Source organism: Castor canadensis, chromosome 16 (genome assembly GCF_047511655.1).
Source record: "Castor canadensis chromosome 16, mCasCan1.hap1v2, whole genome shotgun sequence".
Classification (NCBI taxonomy): Eukaryota; Metazoa; Chordata; class Mammalia; order Rodentia; family Castoridae; genus Castor; species Castor canadensis.
Window position 1 is genome coordinate 66,653,292 of NC_133401.1, and position 6,605 is coordinate 66,659,896.

The window sequence follows — 6,605 nt, forward strand, 5'->3', positions numbered from 1 at the left end:
CGTCACCAGCAGGGAACCCCGTCTGTGTCCGACTCCGTCCTGGGACAGCAGAGGAACTCTGCCCAAACATGCAAGGAATCAGAGGTTAACAAGAACTGGTATTTCAATCAGGGTTACACAGCAAGTGACAGAAACTGCCTTGAATTGACTTGGGGAAAGGAAAGAACTTGTTCTTTCGCAAAATTCAAAATCCAGGGATAGTTTAGAATCTGAAATGCTATCCCCAGGACCCAGGTTCTATCCCTCCAACTTTCTGCCATCCTTCCTGTGAGTCACTCCCCTCTCAAATAAGAGTCCTCATAGTGCTAAGAGGGCTGCCACAGCACCAAGTTCATGTTCTCACAACCTTAAGCCCTAGGGAGAAACAGATTGCTTCCACAAGAGCACAAATTGAGTTCCAGGTATCTATCCCAAGTCCAAGGAGCCAGGTTGTGGTGGTGACATCCACCTCTACAGCCAGGACTGGATCAGTTTTAACTCAATTACACAGTGGGAGGATGAGTGGCCATGAACACAGCAGTGTATTCTACACCCCTCTAGAGGTTCTGACTTGGAGTATCAATTAAGTGACAAAAGTTAGTTCTCATAACCTGGGTTGAACACCTGACACTGGGTAATGTATAAAAAGGTCAATTTGGCCCACAATTCCATGGCTGGAAAGCCTAAACAGAGTGATGCTGGCATCTGGCTGCATCACACCATGGTAGATAAGAGAGGAGGACAAAGAAGTGTGTCTTGCTTCACAACAACACACTCTCGAGAGGACTAATGCACTTCTTGGAGACCCAACTCACTCCCACCAGGCAGGCATGCATCTCTCACAAGGATGGAACCCATCACCTAATTATCTCCCACTAGGCCCTACCCCTTAAAGGTCCCACCACCTCTCCACACTGTTACAGGGACCACCACGCTTCCAGCACATACATGAACCTTTACAGAACAAACCACAGCAGCATGCAAGTCTCGAGAAATACCAACTCAACAGGTGAGTAAATGGGGCTGCTTAGATCCACTAGGCACTGAAGGTCAAGGCTGTGGGGTCACCTGCTCACAGGCTCTGAGGCCTCCCTCCCACACACCATCACCAGCCAGCCCATTCCTGTCCCTCCGGACACCACCCAGGGTGCCAGAGCCTTCAGGGCCGTCTGGCTCAAGTTAGCCAGGTGCTTGTCCCACTGTGACTTCAGCCCCCAGCCCCAGGGGCTATACTCACCTTCCAGACTCCATCCAGTCTCAGGACCCCAACTTGGGGATGTCCTTATCCCTCCAAAGCCACCTACCCCTCCTGCCTCTCTCCATACCTCCTGGAGACCCTAGGCTCAGACACAGCCCACCTTCATGGACACATGAGTCTTTGGGGATTGTTAACCAAAAAAATGGAATCATGCCACATATACCAGGGCAGACTCACTTCCTAAACCATCATGGCCATTCCCCATTCCCCCAATGGTAGCTAGAGATCTATCTGTGCTTCTCATAATACCTGCTTAAAATCCCATAGTCAAGCTGGGCATGGTGGTACATGACTATAATCCCAGCACTGGGGAGGCAAAGACAGAGGACCTCACATTCAAAGCTAGCGTGGGCTACATAGGGAGACCCTGTCTCAAAAAAAAAAAAGCCTATAGCCACAATTTGTTCAACCACTCCCATATTTATTGACATTTCGGGTGGCTTACAGGCATATGGGGTGTGTGCATACGTGCATGCACTGCGTGTCTACAGGCATCCTGTAATAAACATCCTTGCTTCATTGGATTCTGGCTCATTTATATCTGTAAGATAAACGTGGGATTGCCACGTTAAAGGTATTGCATCTTTTAAGTTGAACAGACATTGCCAGACCGTCTTCTGAAAGGATACAGCAATTCCCCCTCCATCTGCAATGGGCAAGAGAGGCCCTTCACCCATGCCCCAGCCAGCTCCGACATCAGGCCAATCGTGGTGCCTGCTAATCTGATACGTGAACACAGTATCTCATTGTTTTAACTCACGCCTCCTGACTGTAAGATGCCAGGCAGAGGCTGAATGGCGATTGTGTGTGTGTTCCTGGCTGCCTTGGTACCTGATGGAAGGTGGGTTGGGCTGGCTTTCCCAAGGCCAAGACCCTTAAAGATGGATAAAAAGAACCCTGCTGGGGAAGAGGAAGGTGGAAGGGGGAGCCTCAGGGAACAGGAGGGTAGAGACTCAGAGTCCTCTGAGCAAAAAAGCCCAGAATGTTCTCAAAGAGAGGAGGGTGGAGTCCAGCCACTTGGTGTTGGGGGTGGGTGAGGACAAAGCCGTGCCAAGGCTGTGGACAGGACAAAGAGTGTGGCCTAAAGCCTCCATTTAAATACCTTTAAAGGAGACACCTGGACTTACATGGAGGCCCCCACTTTACCTAGCTCTGTCACCAACTGACAGTCACCTGAAGCATACACACCTCTGCTCCCCAGGGCCTCAGTTTCCCTATCCATAAACTCAGGCTGTTGGCCCAGTTGGTATCAGTCCTTTGAGCTCTAGAATATTCTTAGTGATTAAGCACAGCCTGAATAAGCAGTCTTGTTATTTAAACATTAGAGGAAGATCTGTGTGTATATTTGATGCAAAAAAAAAAAAAGGCATTTTTCTTTTCTTTCTCTTTTTTACTAATGTCTTTTTTGACAAAGGTGCTAAGGACATCCATTGGAGAAAGGACACTCTTTTCAATAAATGCTGCTGGGAAAAGTGGATAGTCACATGTAGAAGAACGAAACTATAGCCCTTCCTCTCACTACAAATAAAAATTAACTCAGAATGGCTCAAAGACCTAAATATGAGATCTAAAACTTCAAAACTACTAGAAGAAAACGTAGGGGAAGCACTTCAAGGCACTGGTATAGACAAAGATTTTTTGGATAGGACCCTCCCTCCCCCACTCAAAGCTCAAAAAGCAACAAAAGCAGAAACAGCCAAATGAGATTACATCAGAGTGAGACAGGCTTTAAAGGTGAGCAGGAACTCACATCACAGAGGCAGGGCCCAGGGGATTCCCAGGAGCCAGTTCTAAGAGCTTCTAGGCCTCCTCCAGGTGCCAGTGTGACAATCTTAAAAGGAGGGCCTGAGGTTGCAGTGAAGTGCTGCTTGTCACCCCCAACCTATCGTTCCAGACCCTTCTCTTCCTATGGTCCTCACTTCCAGGAGGCCTCATCCCCACTCCCCAGGTGCACAGGCCAGGACTCTCAGAGGTGTCTGCTTCTTCCTCTTCCCTCTGCCACCATTCAAACCAAGGAAAAGATCTGTTCATTCTTCACCCCTGAAAAACCAAAACAGGGACTTTGCAGTAATGGCCCTGTGTCATGCCCTGGAAAGTCAAAGGTGCCATGGTAGAGCAGGGCTGGAGCCTCATCCCAGCAGCAGGTCCAAGGCACAGGAGTCCTAAGAGCAGGTAGGAGACTGAGGAGGACACCAACCAAGAGTCCTTTTACATGGGGTTCTGCCCCAGAGGGTGGCCTGCCAGTCAGGGGGCATCAGCAATAGCTGGCTGCTGGGAGGATCCCCACCTGTAGCCAGGAGCAAAGTTGGAGAGTTTTGGGGGAGAGGCTCCAAGAACCTATGGACAGCACAGCCACCCCTCCACAGTCAGCCTCACCGAGAATGTTCCAGCTAGCCACTGACCAAGACTGGAATGGTTCGTGTTGCACATATATTCTGACTGGACGTCCACAGGTACTAAAAAGAGATGGCATCAACTTGTAAAGTGACCATGAGACTTGCTATGGTTTGAAAGCGTCCCTCAAATTTCATAGACTGGAAACTTAACTCCCAATGTTATGTGCTAATGGAATTGGAGGTGGGGGTCTTTGGGAGATAGTCAGGATCAGATGAGGTCATGAGGGTGGGGCCCCCTGTGATAGTATTAGTGGCTTTTTAAGAGAGTTTGATAGTTTCTGCTGGGTATTGGGAGGGGGAGGGAGGGGGTGGAGTGGGTGGTAAGGGAGGGAGTGGGGGCAGGGGGGAGAAATGAACCAAGCCTTGTATGCACATATGAATAATAAAAGAAAAAGGAAAAAAAAAAAAAGAGAGAGAAGCCCTCCCTCACCAGATGCCAGCACCACACTCTTGGACTTCCCAAGCCTCCAAAACCATGAGCTGAATAAACCTTTATTCTTTATAAATTATCCAGTCTGTGGTATTCAGTTATAGCAACAGAAAAAGAAGTAAGACAAAACTATTTATTACTGAAAGGCCAGGCTGAGTGAGGAGATGGATGGGTCAGCCATGCCAGGGCTAAGCTGTCCTCCCCAGGGACCTCCGGGATGGACCTCTGAGCCAGGTTCCCCCAGAAAGGAGAGCTTTCAGCAAAATCCTGCATCCTGTCAGTCTCATCCCTCCTGGCATTTCTCCTCTAATGAGCTCTGAATGGCCTTGTTTGCTAATTTGAGCTGTAATGGAGATGTCCTTGTGCCCGGCCATCCAGATCATTAGTGAAAAGGTTAACAGACCCCCCACGGGGCCAACAGCCTGGGAACTTCAGGACCTTGCTCTCCTTGGTCCATGCCCCCAGGTAGGGGTCTTAGCCTGTCAGGACACAGCTGGGGACCCGGGCCCCTTCTGAAGACCCAGGTCCCCAGCAGACGCCGAAGCACCCCAGGAGCCCTGGTGTATGCAGGCGATGGGAGGTCAGGTGAGAATACCACCATCAATCAAGGTTTGGGGGTCTTGAACTCACATGACCTCCCTGGTTCTGCCTCTGGGTCATCTCCAGGGTGGTTTCTAGCCTACACTGCAGGACAGGCCTTTGCCTTCTTCACCCATTGTCCCCAGAGCAATCTGGGTGCCTGCCTGCTCCAAGATATCCTTGTCTTGCAGGTGAAGACCAACACAAGTCTTCGGAAACTCTGCCGGAGTCTCCAGTTGTCTTGCACTGGCCTCACGCATGTCTGTAGAATGGACAGAAAGGCCAATGAGTAGATGCTCTGGCTCTTATTGGAGTTGTTGGTCGGGATGATCCCTGGTCCACCCTGTGCTTCCCTCTCTGGCCATAACCTTAAGCCTCAAGTCTCCCAGGCTGAAACTGGGAGCTCCTTCCTGTGCTAGGCCCAGCCCTGCACCTGGCCTGGCCTGTGCCCCAGTGCTGCCCCAGAGCTGGGGGACAAGCAGAGAGGATGCACAAGATAAGGAGACCCTCACTCAGTCACTCCCACTCACTCTGCTGGCCACCCTCCACCTTCCAACAGCTGCTGATGGCACCCAGGGGAGAGGAGCCTTTGGGAACACAGACCACCTGTTCCAGCCTTCTTTTCTGGCAGGTCATTCACAGTACCAGAAGCCCTAAGACTGATACAGCATGTCCTGTGCAGACCTCCAGGGAAGCCCTTGTATGGCCCCAGGATGGAACAAGGGGCGTTTTACACACATCTGGGTCACCAGTACCTGGCCATAATACTTATTCAGTTATCACTCTTTCTCTCTGACTCTTCCTTGGCCTCTGCTCAGGGTGGAAGAGGGGACCCTTCTTCATCCCCCATCTTCAGATGTCAACTTGGCCTTCAAAGCCTATGGCCCAGAGCCCAACTCCACAGTGCTGTGAGGCACATCCAGCAGGTGGCTCTACAGTCCCCTGCTGCTGGTCACATCTGGCAACTCCAGAAGGGCAGAGGCAATTGAAGTCAGACCTGACATCCAACCCAGCAGGCAGGCCACTTCCAAGAGCAATCCAGCTCATGATAGGTTGGTTTGCTTCCTACAGAGCTTCTGCATTGGGTTTGGGATTTTTTTTTCTTTTGGCAGTACTAGGGTTTGAACTCAGGATCTCATGCTTGCTAAGCAGATGCTTTACCACTTGAGCCCAGCCCTTTTTGCTTTAGTTATTTTTCAAGTAGGGTCTCACATTTTTTGCCCAGGCTGGCCTGGACTGTGGTGCTCCTACCTCTACTCCCACATTACTAGGATGACAGGCATGAAATGCCATGCCTGACATTTTGTTGAGATGGAGTCTTGCTAACTGCCCCCACTTCCACTCCCTGGTTGACCTCAAACTGCAATCCTCCCAATCTCTACCTCCCAAATAGCTGGAATTGTAGATATGAGCCACTGTGCCTGGTCTGAATTATTTTTGGCAGTACTGGAGTTTGAACTCAGGCTCTCTGACACTTGGGTCATGCGTCCAACCCCCCTTCTTTTAAAAGAAGGCAACATTTAACCATTACAGAATGTTGTTTCCTGAAATTCCTATGTGGGAGGTCTTGACACCCCAGTACCTCAGAATGTGACTGTATTTGGAGGTACAGTCTTCAAAGAAGTAATTATGGTAAACTGGGGACACAGGAGTAGGCCTTAACCCAAAGGACAAGTGTTCATATCAGGAGAGGACACAGGACACAGATGTCACTTCCCAGGGGGGTGACCATGTGAAGACACAGGGAGAAGATGGCCACCTACACACCAAGGAGAAAAGCCTCAGAAGAAACCAACCTTGCAGACACTGTGGGCTTGGACTTCCAGCCTCCAGGACTGTGAGGCAGTTAGCTGCTGTTTTAGCTGCCCAGGCTGTGGCATTTTGTTGAGGCTGCTCTAGCATCCTGACCCGGAAGGATTTTGCATGGACGTCTACATCAACTGCTTCCTGTGCAGAGCCGGAA